The sequence below is a fragment of the Schistocerca serialis genome, chromosome 8 (assembly GCF_023864345.2).
Source record: "Schistocerca serialis cubense isolate TAMUIC-IGC-003099 chromosome 8, iqSchSeri2.2, whole genome shotgun sequence".
NCBI classification, from domain to species: Eukaryota; Metazoa; Arthropoda; class Insecta; order Orthoptera; family Acrididae; genus Schistocerca; species Schistocerca serialis.
In genome coordinates, this window is record NC_064645.1 from 613,842,058 (window position 1) to 613,863,441 (window position 21,384).

Below are 21,384 nucleotides of genomic sequence, written 5' to 3' on the forward strand. Positions count from 1 at the left end.
CTACCAAAGGCACTAACTACTGATAGGCATAGTTAGCAAATGAAAGATTTTAATAGACAACAAACAATGTATTTACCTTAATATATAGCAGTTCATGACAAATTACAAAACTCCGCCATCTCTCTCCCCACATCCACACTGCTGGCGGCTCACCTCCAACTGCGCAACGCTACGCGCTGTTCACATCCAGCTGCCGCTGCCCAACACTACAATGGCAGACAACAATGCAAACTAGATACAGACTGCACACAGCACAGCCAGTGATTTTCATACAGAGGTGGCGTTACCAATAAAAAAACCTAAACAGCCTACTTACAATGGTAGTACAATGAGACTTGGTGGAAACATTTGTAAGGACGTGAGGGAGAGACATGACATATAAACCACTGAAAGAAACAAATTTCAAATGCCACATGAGAGGGTATCATTTGTTAACTGCGTTGCATGTTTACGCTCCAGGTTACAAACGTCACCTAGTGGGACAACAATCTGCACTTACGGCAGCCTAGAGCCGTTCTAGAGATCCCATTTCACGATTTTTCGCAGAACTTTTCGAACGGTGGACCATGGAGTGTTCAGCTGCTCGTGCCCTGTTTGACGATAGCACATTGCGTCCAGCATTCTCGATAACGACAACAGTAACCTCCCCCAATTTGTGTCACAATGAGCCGTCCGCCTTTCCCAGGAGCAATTCCCAAATCGCCATTTAAACCCGGTGCGGGAAGTCGACCTTCTCCGTATTCCTTTAACGCGTCGATACTGGCGAATAGCAGCAGCTCTGCTGCTGTTGTTTCCATAAAACAGCTTTGCGGATAAGGCTCTGTTCGCCTTGTCGAGACCCATGTTGACTGTCTGCACCAGTAACGTGTGTATTTCAAACCAGTTACAGAGCATACAGATAACTCAGTAACTGCTCATTTGCACTTTGTTATACGTATATGTTTGCTACCTTGACATGGTTCTAATATTTTAGAAAATACAATTTGAGCCATCTGGAACATCTGAAAATGATTCCAGACCCGAAACTAGTCATCCAGTAAATAAAAGAATAAAGGTGCAACTTTGGCTGTTTTTCCACTGTGTTGACAATAAAATGTGATAAAGAAAAATGTTATCAGGTTATTGGTGTTTTGGTAACGTATAATACAACCAAGAAACCACCAAAATGGCATCTACTGATAAAATAGCTGAATTACAATTCAGTCTATAGCGTGGACAACTTTAAAATAATAACGTTCCTCAACAAAGACTGACAATACCCACATCTATATACAAAAGGCAGTGTCCCGACTGACTGACTGACTCACAGATTCATCATCGCCCAGACCAAATGTCGAAGGATAGAAACATGAAATTTGACGAAGTTGTTGGTCTTATACGGCAGGGATCTCTTAAGAATACACTGTTTGGAATACCACTCCTAAGAGGGTGAAATAGGATGTGAAAGACTGTTTGAAAATATGTCGCTATTAAGATAATTTTGAAGCTGGAACTACGAGACCTGGTATTTGGTTTCTCAGTGCAAAATAAAAAAATACGGGTTTCAGTATTTTTGGAAATTCAACCACTAACGGGGTAAAATAGAGGGTGAAAGTGTTATTAAAAATAAATCGTTATTGAAGACACTACTTAAGCATTTTTAAAGCTACATCTGTAAAAATTGGTATTTGACCTCTCGGTTAGAAATTAAAAATTAGTGTTTCAGTGTTTTTGGAAATTCAATCCCTAAGTGTGTGAAATTGAGGATCAAAAGTTTTACGAAATTATTTCATTATCAAAGCACTTTAAAAGCTAAAACTATGAAAATTTGTATTAGGCTTCTCTGTTAGAAATAACTTAATACATATTTTAAAAAACTTTAAAGCTAAGCCATGAAAACTGGTATTTCACTTATCGGTTAGGTATAAATAGATATGTATTAGGAGATGAAAGTTTCTACTGAAATATATCCACAAGAATGAAAAGGCACGATGAACAAAAACTTTGAACTCCAGCTGCTAGAATCGCTTTTTGGTCAGAAGTACATTCGGGAAAGGCCATGCTTCTATGGGCTTAATTAGCGTGGAAAGTTTGGAAAATCATATTAAATAAAAATAAAAATATCTGTCTACGCACGCGATGCAACATGCACTAAGTTAGTATGTACATATATTTAATATTCTCGTCACAAAATTGTCATCAATATTACAAATATTAAAAATCAAAAAAGATGCATAAAGTTCTGAACTGGAATAATTTAATAGAAGATACTGAATCAAATGAAAAAAAAAAAAAAACATTTACGACACAACTTGACTAAGACACGGAATGTGATGTTGATAGCGCATATCTTTATGCTTTGCTAATGGGGGAAACGGTGTGGGATAAAAATTGTAGCGGAAGACCTAGGTTCGAAAGTAGCAAACAGGTTCAACTGGGCGTGGTGTAAAGTAGATAGGCAGAGATGAAGAGACATGCAAATCATAGACTGCGTAGGAAGTTTCATCTAACCAGTCTTCTTCTTCTTCGGTTATCAACCCACAGGTTGGTTGGCAGCAGCACGCCATTCCGTTCTTTTGTCAACTTTCTTCTTCATATCTGCATAGGTCTGGCACCCGATGTCATTTATTACTTGTTGAATGTAGCTTAATCTAGGTCGTCCTCGGCGAGTTCTTCCTTCAATGATTCCTTCTAATATTCTCTTAATGAAATTGTTATGCCGTAAAATGTGACCTATGAAGGTTATTCTTCTTTTCTGTATATTTCGCCAAAGAGATCTGTTTTCTTTCACTCTTCTGAGGACATCTTCGTTTGTAGCCTTGTCTCGCCAGCTGATTTTTTCCATTCTCCGGTAGCACCACATTTCGAATGCCTCTAATCTTCTCTTTTCTTCTTTTCCACTAGTCCAAGTTTCACATCCGTAAAGGGCTGTACTCCACACATAGGTTTTCATGACTCTCTTTCTTACGTCTAAACTAACATTTCTACTCGTCAGTAAGTTTCTTTTTCCATTGAATGCTATTTTGGCAAGTTGTATTCTGTTTTTAATGTCACTTTTGCTCCTTCCATCTGCTGTTATTTTGCTACCTAAGTAGTTAAATTCTGTAACCTGCCCTAGTTTCTCTCCCTTTATTGTTATTCGTATGGGTTCATTGTAGTTCAGGGCGCCACTCACCATCACTTTAGTCTTTTTCTTATTTATTTTCATTCCATACTGTTCTTTTAAGGTGTTTTCCATTTCATTGAGTGCGGCTTCTAAATCTTCTTTCCTTTCTGTAATTATGGCGATATCATCTGCATATCGCAACATATCTATTTTCATTCCGTTAAGTTTTATTCCTACTTCAATATTCTCTCTTATTTTGTCTATTGCTTCTTGGATATATGCGTTGAAAATTACTGGAGATAGTGGGCATCCCTGTCTCACTCCTTTCCTTATTCTTGCTGTTTCTTCTTTGTTTTCCTTCTTAACTAAGGCTGTTTCATTTTGGTATATTTTAAAGATTATCCTTCTATCATTATATTTCAGACCAGCCTTCTTCAGAATTCTAAACATTTCTGGCCATACAACATTGTCAAATGCCTTTTCGAGGTCTACGAAGGCTATAAATACTTGTTTGTTTTTGGAAATTTGTTTCTCAATTATTAGTCTTAAAGATAAGATTGCTTCCCTCGTCCCTACACCGCTTCTAAAACCGAATTGGTCTTCACTTAGAGTGCTATTCAATTGGTTTTCAACTCTTTTCAAAATTATTCTTATTAGAATTTTTGATGCGTGTGAAAGAAGACTGAGTGTTCGATGGTTTTCACAGTCCATAGTAGATGCTTTCTTAGGTATGGGGAATATGATGCATTTCTGATAGTCTTCAGGAACTTCACCTGTTTTGTATATTTTCTGTATGAGTTGCAGTAATGTAGCTTTCATTTTGTCTCCTGATTTCTTAATTAGTTCAGAAGGTATATCATCAACACCTGCCGCTTTCTTATCTGGTAGTTCTTTTAGTGCTTTTTCAAATTCATCTTTCAGAATTGTGTCCCCTAGTTCTTCTTTCTCTACTTCTTCGCTTAATTCTATCATATTATCTGTTAGAGGGTCTCCTTGATATAGCTCTTCAATGTATTCTTGCCATCTCTTCAGCGTGTCATATCCAAATAGTACCTTGCCCTCTTTGTTCTTTATAGTTCCTGAAGATTTTACTTTCCGTTTAGCAAAGTTTTGTTTTATTGTTCTGTAGGCCAAGTCAGTTTTTCCTTTAACCATGTTTTCCTCCACCTCTTTACAAATGCTGTTGAGGTAATTTTCTTTTGCTTTCCTAGATTCTCTGTTTATTTGGTTTCTAAGCTTTCTATATTTGTTTTCGCTTTGCTCGTCAGAGGCATTTTTGTATAGTCTTCTTTCTTCCATTAGACAAATTATTTCAGGTGTTATCCACTCTTTCCTGTTTACAGGTTTGGCTTTCCCAATAAATTCTTCTGCTGCTTTATGTATGCCTTCTTTGATTTGTTTCCACTCCTCGTTAGTACTCCCGGGAATAATGTTTGATGCCATCTCATCAGTTTTCCGTGCATAAGGGATCACTAGTTCTTCAGACTTTAGGTTATCTCTGTTCCATACTTTGTTCGTTTTTCTCTCTAATCGCTTGAGTTTGAGTAAGCATTTCATCATTACAAGGTTGTGATCACTATTAATATCCGCAGACGGGTAGCTTCTGCAATCCTTGATTTGGTTTTTAAAACGCGATTTTACTAATATATAGTCGATTTGGTGTCTTCTAGTATCTCCTGGGGCTTTCCACGTGTACCTTCTTCTTTTATGGTGGTTGAAAAGGGAGTTCGCTATGACCAACTTGTTTTTGGCACAAAATTCAATTAGCCGGCTTCCTCTTTCGTTTCTATCTCCTAGACCATATTTCCCTACAATTCCGTCAACTTTCTCTTCTCCAACACTAGCATTCCAATCTCCCATTATAATTAAGTTCTCTTCACCTTTAACTTAATTTATAACTTTGTTGATGTCTTCATACACTGTTTCTATTACATCGTCTTCTTCTGCCGATGTCGGCATATAGACTTGTACTATTACCGTGTTCTTTGGTTTGGTTCCAATTTTGACTAGTATTATCCTAGAGTTAAATTGCACATATCCTGTGACTAGATTCCCGAGTTTTCCTTTTAGAATTATTCCAACTCCACCGATTCCAGTTGTTCCTTGGTTAGTACCTGTATGAATGATACGATAATTTCCTGATCTGAAGTCTCCTGGTTCAGGCCATCGCATCTCAGATATTCCTATTATGTCTGTTCCCATTCTGTCCATCTCTAGTTTGAGGTTCTCTAATTTCCCGCATTGGAGGAGTGTTCTTACATTCCATGTTGCTATTTTTAGTGTATTCTTCAACTTTGCCTGACCTTCCATTGTCCCCACCCGGAGATCCGATTGGGGGACTATTACTCCGGATTTATGTTTAACAGAAGATTCTGGCATGGTGCGCTACTGATTCTTGGGATATCTTGAGTGATCTTTAATGGAGTGGTTTCCCGTTGCCTTCTCCATCCTATGCCGTTGACTGTGAAGTTCTTCCGCCTTTAGGAGCAATTTCTCACTCCAAGGACAAGAGAGTGCCCTGCCTCTATCCGCTCATCCGCTCTCTTTGAGACCGTTGGCACTTGATAGGGGGCGTTTCCTTATCCCGGGAAACACTCGGTCGTCAGAGCCTCGTTAGCAATAACAGGGTGTACCGTGCAGCAATCCTTAGCTGCAACTCGGGTAGGTGAGGTTGACATTTGTACAGGAGAGGCTGTTAGAGTCGCTTCACTGTACCTTACCAGTCTTCAGTCTGAATACCAGAGTAAACAAGTGTTCAGAATAGAGCAATATCACTTTCAGTTTGCAGTTAGATGGTTATGCGCGAAAGTGCTCTACTCCGACCTTCATCTATTTTTGAAGTGTGAGAAAATAAAAATTTTGTCAGAAGTGGGATTCGAACCCACGCCCTCATACGAGGACCAGAATGCTCAGACCTGTCTGTACAGGCAAGGATCTCCCTTGAGTCTGGCGCCTTAGACCGCTCGGCCATCCTGACAACTGGCACGCTGCCGCGGCACTAACGGGATCAATGATAACGGACCGCCTCTGGGTCGCTTCACAGAGACGCGGCGTCAGCAGAGCACAGACTCACAAACAACGTGGTGGGCACCACACTGGCAAGTCTTGTTTCTCCGACAATCTAAATTCCTTTGTTACCTTGACTGCCCAGAAGACAAGCAGCAGTCACGGAACACCCAGCAAGACACCTTCGAAGTCTTGAAGAACAGAGGAGGTACGCCTCAGCCGTGTAAAAAGAGCCTCGGACCGACACATCTTTGATATTACCGTAGAAAATTACCGGTATACATGTATACTGATTGTTTTCGCTGGGGCTGATCGGATCTTCCAACAGCGCAATGAGGTGACTCTCACTAGAAGTGCCCGCCAGGAAGTCCCCAGTTATCTAGGCACTGATCCTGCTGAGAAACTGTACAAACTTGGTCGCGGAAATAGCCCAGTGTAGCTTCAGAACGTAGCAAAGTCGTTCGCAATCTATCTAGTGTACGATGCTACTCTGCAGGTAATTTGGTAGAGTAATTTGACTATACTGAGTGTTTTCGTAAGAGCGTGCAAAAATTTAACAGGACATTGAAGATGCTCCACTGAACAATTTGAGGTAGGGAACCTGTGGTCGGAGAAGCCAGCTTAACGCGGTAATAGGAATAAAATCACATTACTGTGAACGTTTTCTTTATTTACATTTGTTACAGTTATCTGCAAATACCATCTTTGACACAGTAAATGTAGCATTTGTGCTGTATCTTACAAAATGTGCTGAAACTGATGGCCATCAGCCTCAATTCAAGCATGACATCGGCGAACAAGATTCTGACTGACCTTGACAAATATCCCTGATGTGTTTCGAATCAGATCACAGGCAGCTACAATTCTGGCAACTAACTCCATCTCCGAATCCTCTGGGGTCTCAAACAAAAGCGACTTTAGGTATCTCCAGAGGAGACAATCAAGGGGATTCGGGTCATGCGATCTCGCAGGCCATGGAATACAACCTCCCCTTCCAGTTCAGCGACCAGGAAGTACGCCATTAAGATTGTTAGGGACATCCGCACTGAAGTGAGGCTGTGCATCGCCATGTTGATTCGAAGCACGTTCTGTCATGGGACATTGTAAATACAACAGAGCCACCGTATGGACAAGTAAAGTAAACAATCCCAGCATCACGACTTCCTTGCAATGAGGCTCGTCCTCCTTGTTTCCTTGCAGGAAATAATGTATATGTAAATAAACAGCAGAGTACGTGCAAACTTGTAGGCATGTTAGTTGTAAATACACTGGAAAACATGCTACACAAAGTGATAAACAAGTTTATTTCCATATCTCCTTAACCTGGTTTCTCCGACCCCAGATACCCTGTCTCAAACTGTTCAGAGAAGCATTTTCTATGTCCTGTTACATTTTTGAACGCTCTTTCGGAAACACCCTATAAGCAGTTCCTATATCACGAGCATTGTGACACCACGCAAACAGACTTGGAAGATGTCGTCCTAGCGGATGGCAGTTTATTCCATGAAAAGCAACAAAATTACAAAGGTCAAAATCTAAGAGACGCATTCTCTACAAAAAAATATGCTTTTAGGAACGTAGATATTTGTCGTTATTGTGGACTTTAAGTTTTGTTAATATTCAAAATCATTGCATCAGACAAAGAAGCACAGACTAGTAGTCAGTTTTTATGGAGTTTACAAGAAAGCGTTTGATTTTGTTACAATAAAAGCTTTTGTGGTTGCACTTGAGAACCATGGAACAGAATCTCCACATTAGTTTGTTAAGGGATATAAAAAATATGGCTAAATCTTCCTTTTCAGTACATCAAGAGAGTGACAAAGTCACAATTGAGGAAGAAATTTGGCTAGGCAACTATGTATCACCGAAAGTGTTTCCTACAGCCTTGGAAGAACTCTTCAGACCATTAAACTGGGATGAAGAAAGGAGTATGCATAAACTGAGCTTAGCAGAACCACTTTCGATTTGGAGATGATGTCGTCCCGAGATGATGTCGTTTTGTTTGCATCGATCCACGAGCACTTCATCAAAGGATGGAAAACCGAGCAGAACGAGTATGACAGTAGGTCCAATTTATTAATGTAAGCAGTAAATTCCTTAAATGATTTCGTTTCTTATATAAGCTGCTCAGATCGCTTAATATAGTTTCCATATTAGAAAACGCTTTCCTAGTATCTGCAAAATATTATTCATTTTGTTACGAACTGGTTTCGGCTCCTTAGGCTAGGGTCAGGTGACAACTGATTATCACAAACACAGATAAAATGAGGCGAGTGACTTATGTAGCCATTATTATGTAAAAGATGCCAAAACGAAGACATAAGGAGTAGTCACAATTCAAAGTATTACATCATTTTTATCTCACACGGAAATAGTTACAGCTAACAAAATATAAGGTTTTTTGTGTGAATATCGTTACATTTTACAACAGATGATAAATGAAATTCACTTTACAGTTGTAATACAATATTTTTGTAACTAACTACGCCAGTTCTACCTGACTGACCAACGTGTAATTTTCCACAGTGCATGTTATTTTATACACACCATTCTGTTTCAAAAGTTGCAGTTTGTCTTCACTTCTTAGTAAAAATTTAGACACGGTGTTGTTAATGTAGGTTTTCGGATTGTGCTCAAATAAATGATATTTTGGAGAACATTAGGAAAGTGTTTCATATTTAAGCTTGTTGTCCAGTTTTGCCAGGCGCTGATGTATGTTGACATGTTTTCATTTCTTACGACTTTCTGCTATTGCCATCACCTTCTCAAACCAGAAGAGGAGAGCCAAAGCTGTGCTTAGTCGGTACGTTTATTGCAAATGGCACTGAACTTCGGTGAACGAGTTCTAACTATTGATCAAATGGTTCAAATGGCTCTGAGCACTATGCGACTTAACTTCTGAGGTCATCAGTCGGCTAGAACTTAGAACTAATTAAACCTAACTAACCTAAGGACATCACACACATCCATGCCCGAGGCAGGATTCGAACCTGCGACCGTAGCGATCCCTCGGCTCCAGACTGTAGCGCCTAGAACCGCACGGCCACTCCGGCCGGCAACTATTGATCACATGATAGCCTAAACCTAAATGTCGAAATAAATGAAAATTTACAGTCAGTTCTACCCTGATAGGAACATCTTAAGATTCATGATGACATTATAGAAATTATTGAGAAATCCAAATACTTACGACTACTGAAAATAAGTAAATTTTAAGAAATAAATAAGAGAGTGAAAGTGACTTGGAGCTCATTTGGATAACTGTATTCGGAGGGCAATTTGCAATGCGCCTCAAATGAAATAACGATAGTTAGAGTTAATGAATGAAATATGACGTGGATGTTACATGTGTAAATAGTTCAAAAATTGACGGTACCGACTAAGCAACTTGAAATACACATGCTTAACATAACAAGAAGGGACAGACGGACAAGCAAATCGTTAAAACAAATTGTTGGTAGTGACAGTGGTAGTGGCTGTTACGAAATTAAAATGGAAATGGTCTCGGAATATTGCGAGACGGAATTATGGAAGACGGGCGAATGAGCGCCTGTGTTGCATTCCCTGTAAGAAGAAGAGACCTAGAGGACGACCTAATCAGGTGGGACATGGATTGACGATATAAAGAAACAAGTACGACAAATTTTGCCGCGAAATGTTGAAATCAGCATGCAAGGAGAGGTCTGGAAAAGCCATGTGTCCAGCAATGGCTGATAAATGGATGATGATGATTGCATTTCAAACTTTCTTTTCCTGTTACATTCTTCAAATATTTATTTCGACAATCAGATAACAATCTTTTGTTCTGCCCCTATAGGCTATAGATGACAATCGCACATGTCTTGAATTCAAATACGTCCATTGCCAGTTTCCATCAAAGGAATAACTACTATAATCGAGCTTCAGACCAAGTGTCAATTATTATTAAAGTTCCCGAGTCTCCATATGAATTATCTATTAGTTATAGCAAATACAGACGACCTTCTGGTCGGATTAAATCACCAAACATAATTTAGTTCAAATGGGCGTGTGTTCAGCAGTCCACAAGTTCATTCGTATAGTCGGAAAAGTACACTGGATTTAGGCGTGCCCGGCAATAGCTGTACTCAAAAACCAATGCAATTAACCAGTCACGTTAGACAAGTGGTGCAGAGGACTCCCGTTGCAGATCAAGGACGGAAATCAATTAAGTATGTACCTACAGCCTACCTTACGATGATATTTATTATATGGCTGCCAGTTTCGGTGCTTCAGCGCCCCGTCTCCAGACCGCAACTGACCGTGAGGGGATAACTCCAGTCGTATACACCATTCATGTGGCCAATGTCTATGAATCGGTTTTCGCGGACTACCTGTAGCAACGATGTTCTCCAATTAAGTAGTTTCGGTCATTTTCATGGCCGTCCTACGGCAAAAGACAGCGCGAGAACCTACGAGGTGATTTGGTTAGATGGGTTTAAATAACACCGCAGTATTGCTCTGTAGTGCGGTCGAAGAAAGTTTTCGCGGAACAGGAGGTAAGGATTATGAGGCGTCAGTCAAAGGGCACGTGATGGAGCCTGTATTTGCCTGCCAAGTGTTTTGATGGCAGTGAACTTATGTACTGGTGGTGTAATAATGTGGGGCTGTTTTTTTCTGGGTTGTCTTCGGAACAATTTTCTTGGCCTATGGCAAAAACCAATCAGGTGTTTACAAAGTCAGGTGATACTGATCCAGGATGTCCTTTTTTCTATTACAGTCGAAACTACATGAGCGAGAATTTAATAAGCATGGTTTTTGCTCTGTTATCTGGATTTATCATTTACAAAGGCTCAGAGATGACTTACCTCTTTTACAAAAGTTTCATCCAATCCAGGTCTAAGAAAAGAAGGGAAATATGACAAGACCTCTGTTCTGAATTGACGCTACAATAACTTATAAAGTAATTATCCAAATAATTTATAATGTACAACCAGCTTACAGATAACCACTCAACTTTCGTCGTTTATCCTTTTTGATTGTTTGAACATCATGCATGTTCTCATCTTCTGGGAGATGTGGTCCGTGTAAACAACTAAATAAAACTATCATACAGGAGCTTCCAGCGCAGTTCCCGTGCTTGCAGAAAATAATAATGGTTAAGGATGAGTCCGCCTTTTTGTCAGAACACAAAACATTGTTTCGCTTCAATACCCAACCTTGTTTCACCACAGCTGTGGTACCCTCAGTGAGTTTCTTCTTTTGTTTTTGTGAAATAAATGCATACATAGAGATAATGTTTAGGTTAGAAAATATGTTACATCCGATTTTGTAGTTCTTTAAATTATACATTAGTGCCATGTCACCTGTAACCAAGAGGGATGTTAGAAAATCGTCTGCATTGAAATTTTGTTTCTAATCGAATCTTTGAAATGTGTATTCAGGTAAAATTCGTGACACATGCTCGTTTTTGACAATATCATTGTAGTATTTGCTAGTCCTGACATATAAAACAAACAATACTCTGCAAAAAAGACTAAAAACATCCAAAACTTCCATAGATAAATTCAAAAAAGCACGTACATATCAGGCAACCCGCAAAGACTGTGATTCAGTATACATCGGACAGAATGTTTCAGGGTACTGAAAATAGGCAGCACACATTCCACATTTGCAGACCACCAGATCAATAGCAACCACTATCCCAGTGACATAGAAACAGATCTCCAAATCCTAAAACACACAGTAACCATCTGTACCAATTTTTAACGATAGAGGAAAATTATCACATGCAAAAAGCTATTACACAGACAAAAATGTTATCAATGACCAAACGGTACTACACTACGTGATCAAAAGTATCCGGACAGCTGACTGAAAATGACTTACAAGTTCGTGGCACCCTCCATCGGCAATGCTGGAATTCAATATGGTATGTCCCACCCTTAGCCTTGATGACAGCTTCCACTCTCGCAGGCATACGTCCAATCAGGTGCTGGAAGGTTTCTTGGGGAATGGCAGCCGTTCTTCACGGAGTGCTGCACTGAGGAGAGGTATCGATGTCCATCGGTGAGGCCTGGCACGAAGTCGGCATTCCAAAACATCTCACAGGTGCTCTATAGGATTTATGTCAGGACTCTGAGCAGGTCAGTCCATTACGTGGATGTTATTGTCGCGTAACCACTCCGACACAGGTAGTGCATTGTGAACAGGTACTCGATGATGTGGAAAGGTGCAGTCGCCATCCCCGAATTGCTCTTCACCAATTGGAAGCAAGAGGGTGCTTAAAACATCAATGTAGGCTTGTGCTGTGACAGTGCCATCCAAAACAACAAGGGGTACAAGCCCCCTCCATGAAAAACACGACCACACCATAACACCGCCGCCTCCGAATTTTGCCGTTGGCACTACACACGGTGGTAGATGACGTTCATCGGGCATTCGCCATTTGCACACCCTGCCATCGGATCTCCACATTGTGTACCGTGATTCTTCGCTCCACACAAAGTTTTTCCACTTCAGCCGTCCAATGTTTACGCTCTTTACACCAAGTGATTACCGAACTATCAGCTTAATAAGTCACAGCTGCAAAATACTAACACGAATTCTTTACAGACGAATGGAAAAACTAGTAGAAGCCAACCTCGGGGAAGATCAGTTTGGATTCCGTAGAAACACTGGAACACGTGAGGCAATACTGACCTTACGACTTATCTTAGAAGAAAGATTAAGGAAAGGCAAACCTACGTTTCTAGCATTTGTAGACTTACAGAAAGCTTTTGACAATGTTGACTGGAATACTCTCTTTCAAATTCTGAAGGTGGCAGGGGTAAAATACAGGGAGCGAAAGGCTATTTACAATTTGTACAGAAACCAGATGGCAGTTATAAGAGTCGAGGGACACGAAAGGGAAGCTGTGGTTGGGAAGGGAGTAAGACAGGGTTGTAGTCTCTCCCCGATGTTGTTCAATCTGTATATTGAGCAAGCAGTAAAGGAAACAAAAGAAAAGTTCGGGGTAGGTATTAAAATTCATGGAGAAGAAATAAAAACTTTGAGGTTCGCCGATGACATTGTAATTCTGTCAGAGACAGCAAAGGACTTGGAAGAGCAGTTGAATGGCATGGACAGTGTCTTGAAAGGAGGATATAAGATGAACATCAACAAAAGCAAAACAAGGATAATGGAATGTAGTCTAATTAAGTCGGGTGATGCTGAGGGAATTACGAGGGGCGTTCAGAAAGTAAGCTCCGATCGGTCGCGAAATGGAAACGACTATGAAAATCCGATAAAGCTTTGCACAGATGTGTTGGGTAGTGTCTCTAGTATAACCCCAGTTAGCATCACGTCGCTCTTCTCATTTCTGAGCTCGCAGTGAGTGCGTAAAGATGTCTAGAAAATAGTGTCTGCCGCCAAGTACGAGGGCCTGGTGAGAAATTTCGCCTGAAGCTATGCAGCTAACATTACATAACTGTCGTGCTGTTTCGTCTTCACGACAATTCTCAGCCGCATTCTGCAGGGGCAATGAAGATGCTCCTGCATCGTTTTCAAATGGAAATGTTAGATTATCCACAATACAGTCCGCAATTGTCTCCCCCTGAGTTTCATCTCTGGTCAGATGAACCGCTGTCTTTGAAAACAACATTTTGACACAGACAACGAGGTGTAGGCCAGCGTGGAGAATTGGCGGAAAGCACTGGCGGCTGCCTTCTATGATGAGGCTATTGAAAAGTTAGTACAATGCTATGACAAAAGTCTAAGTCAGAACGGCGACTACGTAGAGAAGTAGCTGAAAGGTGTAGCTAATTGTTACAAGTAAAACATTTCTGATGTTCACTGTGGTTTCAATTTGGCAATCAATCGGAGCTTACTTTCTCAACAGGCCTCGTAGATTAGGAAATGAGGCACTTAAAGTAGTAAAGGAGTTTTGCTATTTGGGGAGCAAAATAACTGATGATGGTCGAAGTAGAGAGGATATAAAATGTAGGCTGGCAATGGCAAGGAAATCGTTTCTGAAGAAGAGAAATTTGTTAACATCCAGTATTGATTTAAGTGTCAGGAAGTCATTTCTGAAAGTATTCGTATGGAGTGTAGCCATGTATGGAAGTGAAACATGGACGATAAATAGTTTGGACAAGAAGAGAATAGAAGCTTTCGAAATGTGGTGCTACAGAAGAATGCTGAAGATTAGATGGGTAGATCACATAACTAATGAGGAAGTATTGAATAGGATTGGGGAGAAGAGAAGTTTGTGGCACAACTTGACCAGAAGAAGGGATCGGTTTGTAGGACATGTTCTGAGGCATCAAGGGATCACCAATTTAGTATTGGAGGGCAGCGTGGAGGGTAAAAATCGTAGAGGGAGACCAAGAGATGAATACACTAAGCAGATTCAGAAGGATGTAGGTTGCAGTAGGTACTGGGAGATGAAAAAGCTTGCACAGGATAGAGTAGCATGGAGAGCTGCATCAAACCAGTCTCAGGACTGAAGACCACAACAACAACAACAACAACACACCAAGTGAGGCGTGGGTTGGCATTTACCGGCGTGATGTGTGGCATCCGCTCGACCATTAAATCTACGTTTTCTCAATTCCCGCCTAACTGTCATAGTACTTGGAGTGGATTCTGATTCACTTTTGAATTCCTGTGTGATGGTCTGGATAGATGTCTGCCTATTACACTTTACGACCCGCTGCAACTGTCGGCGGTCTCTGTCAGTCAGCAGACGAGGTCGGCCTGTACGCTTTTGTGTTGTACGTGTCACTTAACGTTTCCACTTCACTATCACATCGGAAACAGTCGACCTAGGGATGTTTAGGAGTTTGGAAATCATGCGTACAGACGTATGACACGACACCCAATCACCAGCCCACGTGCGAAGTCCGTGAGTTGCGCGGAGCTCCCCATTCTGCTCTCTCACGATGTCTAATGACTACTGAGCTCGCTAATATGGAGTACCTGGCAGTAGGTGGCAGCACAGTGGACGTAATATGAAAAACGTATGTTTTTGGGGGTGGGTTGGGTTGTTTCGGGGAAGAGACCAAACTGCGAGATCATCGGTCTCATGGGGCTAGGGAAGGACGGGGAAGGAAGTCGGCCGTGACCTTTCAAAGGAACCATCCCGGAATTTGCCTGGAGCGATTTAGGGAAATCACGGAAAAGCTAAATCAGGATGGCCGGACGCGGGATTGAACCGTCGTCCTCCCGAATACGAGTCCAGTGTGCTAACCACTGCGCCACCTCGCTCGGTTTTTGGGGGTGTCCGTATACTACTGATCACATAGTGTATGTAACACACACACACACACACACACACACACACACACACACACACACACTCACACACAGAATTAAAACAAACGAAACAGATTCAAAGTTCTCGGACGTCAAAACAAAGCAAAACAGTAAAGAAACGACAGTCGGGAGTGCATCAGAAACCTAAATCTGTGCATTGAAACATGTTACTAAGCCAGAGAGGCATAGCTAGGCGCTGTATTTACTAACGAGCAGGAGGCCACGCTAGTAAACACTGTCAAAATACGAAATATAATCCTTGAATAACAAACTACTCGAAATAGTTCCCAATATCTAAGTGGCAACAAAACGACTATTCACGTCGGTGTGTAGAATATATGAGTCTGGCGATATACCATCTGACTTTCGGAAAAGCATCATCCACACAATTCCGAAGACGGCAAGAGCTGACAAGTGCGAGAATTATCGCACAATCAGCTTAACAGCTCATGCATCGAAGCTGCTTACGAGAATAATATACAGATGAATGGAAAAGAAAATTGAGAATGCGCTAGGTGACGATCAATTTGGCTTTAGGAAAAGTAAAGGGACGAGAGAGGCAATTCTGACGTTACGGCTAATAATGGAAGCAAGGCTAAAGAAAAATCAAGACACTTTCATAGGATTTGTCGACCTGGAAAAAGCGTTCGACAATATAAAATGGTGCAAGCTGTTCAAGATTCTGAAAAAAGTAGGGGTAGGCTATAGGCAGAGACGGGTCATATACAATATGTACAACAACCAAGAGGGAATAATAAGAGTGGACGATCAAGGACGAAGTGCTCTTATTAAGAAGGGTGTAAGACAAGGCTGTAGCCTTTCGCCCCTACTCTTCAATCTGTACATCGAGGAAGCAATGATGGAAATAAAAGAAAGGTTCAGGAGTGGAATTGAAATACAAGGTGAAAGGATATCAATGATACGATTCGCTGATGACATTGCTATCCTGAGTGAAAGTGAAGAAGAATTAAATGATCTGCTGAACGGAATGAACAGTCTAATGAGTACACAGTATGGTTCGAGAGTAAATCGGAGAAACACGAAGGTAATGAGAAGTAGTAGAAATGAGAACAGCGAGAAACTTAACATCAGGATTGATGGTCACGAAGTCAATGAAGTTAAGGAATTCTGCTACCTAGGCAGTAAAATAACCAATGACGGACGGAGCAAGGAGGACATCAAAAGCAGACTCGCTGTGGCAAAGAAGGCATTTCTGGCCAAGAGAAGTCTACTAATATCAAATACCGGCCTTAATTTGAGGAAGAAATTTCTGAGGATGTACGTCTGGAGTACAGCATTGTATGGTAGTGAAACGTGGACTGTGGGAAAACCGGAACAGAAGAGAATCGAAGCATTTGAGATGTGGTGCTATAGACGAATGTTGAAAATTAGGTGGACTGATAAGGTAAGGAATGAGGAGGTTCTACGCAGAATCGGAGAGGAAAGGAATATGTGGGAAACACTGATAAGGAGAAGGGACAGGATGATAGGACATCTGCTAAGACATGAGGGAATGACTTCCATGGTACTAGAGGGAGCTGTAGAGGGCAAAAACTGTAGAGGAAGACAGAGATTGGAATACGTCAAGCAAATAATTGAGGACGTAGGTTGCAAGTGCTACTCTGAGATGAAGAGGTTAGCACAGGAAAGGAATTCGTGGCGGGTCGCATCAAACCAGTCAGTAGACTGATGACCAAAAAAAAAATCTAAGCTTCACTATACATTTTTACCGACGTCCACAACTTCAGCTCAACTACACAAAAAGACGTTTCGCACACTAATACAGGTGAAGCCTGACATAGTTTGTGATCGAGAGGTGGTGGGGGGGGAGGGGGGGGGGAAGGGAGGAAAAAGGAAAACAGCGGTCTTGAAGAGGTATATTAAATAATTTTTTTAAGTAATACCATTTAACGTCAAGGCCGCAATTTTTCTGTCATAATTAACGTTCGATAACTAGTTTCTGTTGCTACTTCCAACCGTCTTCAGATCCTTCAAAATATGAAAAGGCGGTGAATAAGCGTTGGGAAGCATCATTAGCTGCAGTCACGGGACGACATGCATTCGTAAGCATGAAAATAATAACAGTACGTCGCCGAAAACGTTACCACGAGTAAGCCAGATTGTAGACCTGTCGAAAGAAGGTAATTTTGCGGGTTGACAGTCATACATGAAATTATCAAGTAGAAGTTGGATCAAAAGCTTATTACTTGAATGGCGAAACAGGTATTATCGTGACAACACTATATGCAAAAAAATTGTCAGCTATTCCGTAGCCTGGATTACACAAGAATGATCCTGCTTGGCGTATAATGTAGTCATTATAAAATATGTACAAGTAGAAGGATAATAAGAAAATTCTGTAAGCTCACCAGTCTGAAAAAACGTTCGTTTGGACTTGTCATGTCAGACTGGTGGGCCCATGGCAATTTTTGGAACCTTTGCGTGTACTGCTCTCACGATGATACATGTTATACTGGAGCAAGTAATGAGCTTTTGATCCAATTTCTAATCATGTAACTTAATAATTTCCTGTATGATCGTCAACCCCCGAAATTACCTTCTTTCGACAGATCTACAGCCTGGCTTGCTCACGGTGACGTTTTCAACTGCGTACTGTTATTTTCATACTTACGATTGCATGTTGTTGCATGACTACAGCTAATGATACTTTCCATTGCTTACTCACCGCCTTTTCATGTTTTGAACGATCTGAAGATGGTTACAGATAGCAACCGAAGCTAGTTATCGACCTTTAACTGTGACAGGAAAATTGCAGTCTAGACATTAAAAGTTTTTATTTAAAAAATTATTTAATAAAACACAAAAACAAACTTCTCACAGCTCAGTACTAGCCAATTACTACAATGATAAGGCCAAAAACGGGCATATGCCACGAATTTTACCTTGATGTACATTTTGAAGATTGGATTATAAACAAAAATTCAATGCAGACGATTTTCTAACATCCCTCATGTTTGCAGATGACACTGTGTAGTCGTCACTTAGACCAGTGGCTGATTTCGGTTGGCAACCACAGGGCATTCACAATGTAAAATAAAAGGTGAAGTGCATCTATAATTTAAAGAACAACAAAACCTGCTGTAACGTATTTCCTAACCTAAAGGTAGTCTGTGTCTATATATTTCAGAAAAATGAAGGAAAAATCCACAGAGGATGCCAAAACTGGGGTGAAAAACATGTTTGGATGTTAAACCAAAACAGTATTTAGGGGTTCTTGGAAAAAGATGGACCCCTCTTCATTCATTATTAACTAAATAAAAGGCCTTTTATTTATTTGTCATATGTGTTTCCTTGCTTTTATTCACAAAGCATCCTCAGTGGCCTATAAAACGTTTCTTGTATGTATATAATGAATGTGTTACATAATGTTTCCAGATATGTTATTATATTAAGTTTTTTGTTATAATCTTATTTTTAGTAAGAAAGAACTTTTTGGAGCGCATGTTTTGTTTGCTACGTTGAACTACTGTTTGTTTCTACTTCTGGGTTTTTAAAATCTTATTATCACATGAGTGTCACCATGGAATTGTTCCTCATTGTCCTGTGTACACCAGGATATCCGGTTTTTGAGATTTGCGATCAGATTTTAGTTAAACGGTGCGCTTTCACTATATGTTTCTGTTTAAAACCTATGTTGTGTATCTTTACTGTCTGCGGTGTTGTCAGCTGTCGCTGTGTTTTTTAGGTCGTCTTTTGTTTGAGCTGTGGTGTCTGTATGCAGTTTGGCATTCGCTTCTTTCTTATTGAGGAGCGTGTGTTATTGTGTGCAGGCGGCTATTTTGTGGTTCAAATGGTTCAAATGGCTCTGAGCGCTATGGGACTTAATATCTGTGGTCATCAGTCCCCTAGAACTTAGAACTACTTAAACCTAACTAACCTAAAGACATCACACACATCCATGCCCGAGGCAGGATTCGAACCTGCGACCGTAGCGGTCCCGCGGTTCCGGACTGAGCGCCTAGAACCGCTAGACCACCACGGCCATCGCAATTTTGTGTCATGGTGGGGAGGATGAGTATGTTTCTGTTTAGTCTGGTTATGTTATACATTTTGTTTTGTTATTCTTTTAGTTCCTATCATGATCAGAGGGTTGTTACGTTAATTTTGTCACTTATCGTCGAATTATAGCAGTTCATTTTCTTATCTTAAAAATATAAGGCACTGAGCGTAAGCAAAACATGCAATAGCGAGTAAATATACCAGTGGAGAACATAATGTCAACCAGTGGATGCAGCGCAATTCCTACAACGAGGCTCTGCCAAGCGAACAATCTCTCTTGTTCATTGCAAGAGCTGGTTGTATGCGAAAATTTTCCGACAATGTCAGAAATTTTCTGTTGCGACTGTTCATTCTAGTGAATATCGTATTTTGTTCCATTTTAGAGGACTCGTGCTCATAGTTGATTAGATGTTCCACAAAGGTAGAATGGCTACTTTCATACTTCTTTGTATCTACAAGTGGCTTTGAAATTTATTCTTCTAATTGAGTTGAAATTTATGCCTGTCATCACCAAATATACTGATTCTGAATCATTGATATCTGTCTGTTTTTTCAGTTGATGTTTGTAAATGTGACTGAAATGTGTTTCTTGTCCTGTATGTTACACATAATCTTTGTTTCTCCAGTATGTTTGCTATCCTGTTTTTTGGTTTGTATGTGTATGTTAATGTGTACCATTTATTTTTGTTAGTAATAAATGAGAATGTTCTTTGCGTTTGTGTGAATGCCTGTCTATACTGCTTGTGTAGTTTTGTGGTGCTTCTCTCCTCTGCTTGTTTCCGATTTTCTTTAGCTGTCTTTTGATCTATTTATTATGTGGCTGTTATATCCTTGGGACTGTTAACCACAGCCTCACAGTACGCTTATGCACGTCTGAAATATGTTATAAATAATCCATTTGAGTTTGAGAGTAACAAATATTCAAGAATTATCTTCAGTCCATTTAATGAATTAAACTTTGGCAGAGAAAGGTACGAAATGTGTTGATTTGTTAGTCTACATATAGAAACGAAATACGTGACAGACGGGAGAAGTGTTTTAAAATGTAGATTATAGATATTTATCCTTAACAGCTATTTCTATAGAGTAGAGGAAGTATTGCATAGAAATAATTAGTTATTTTTATTGAAAAAACTGTAAATGTCCAGTATGTAGCCACATAAATATTTGTTTCAAGTTTTTGTGATAAAAGGCGCTGTCGGTTATTGAGGAGGATGGTCAGGGGGTCTAATTTGTTCATTTGTTCACGGTGTCCAAAGAGGAATGGTCACTATTCAGGGATGTGACAGGAGAGATCATTCAAAGTAAAAAAAAATCTAGTAAATACAGGCTCTAAGATGCATACCTTGAGCACGTCTTCATCTTCGATACTGTTAAACAAATCTCTTCTATTGCACTCTCTTTGCATTCCATATTTCTCGACGTGTCGGCGTGGACCAAAACATTGTCAAGTAAACATGGGCTCTAAAACGCATACCTTAAGAGCTATGAGCACTTGTCTATTGGAGGAGATGTGCTCCACAGTAGCGAATATGAACAAGTGTTCATGGATCTTAAGGTGTGGACCTTAGAACACATGTTTACTAGACCTATCTGCTTGGAGTGATCGTTTCCGTCGTATCCCTATGTACTGACCATTCCTTCTGGGACACCCTGCATAGCTGCCCAAAACCTTAAACCTTAAACAGTCGCTTGACGATCCTGAAAAGTTTGAGATGGGGAGTCGAAGATCGAAAACCAATATTTCAGGCGGTACGAATTCGTGAATGAACGATACTTGTGAGGCATGTCTTTGTTATATACTTTGTTATGTACTCATAATAAGCAACTGCCTGACGCACTTCAGTTTTGTGGGTATATTACTATTGGTTGACTTGAAGCCGCCGCTGTTCGAAGGCACACTTGATGCTGCAGAGGGACTGTTTGGCAGGGTGATGGCAGCTTGTCTCCCTGTGATATCCGAGAGAGCGTGGTCAGAGTCTGTGCTCCGTTGTGATGCATACAGTGAGTTTGGCAGTTGT

General features: G+C 40.4%; 1 non-coding gene across 1 annotated transcript; it reads right to left on the reverse strand.

Moving 5' to 3' along the window:
- Positions 1-5,945: 5,945 nt before the first annotated feature.
- Positions 5,946-6,062, reverse strand: Trnal-caa (transfer RNA leucine (anticodon CAA)). The gene is made up of 2 exons: positions 6,025-6,062; positions 5,946-5,991 (listed from the first exon to the last, which is right to left on the reverse strand). It is a non-coding gene; the product is annotated as a tRNA-Leu (tRNA).
- Positions 6,063-21,384: the final 15,322 nt, after the last annotated feature.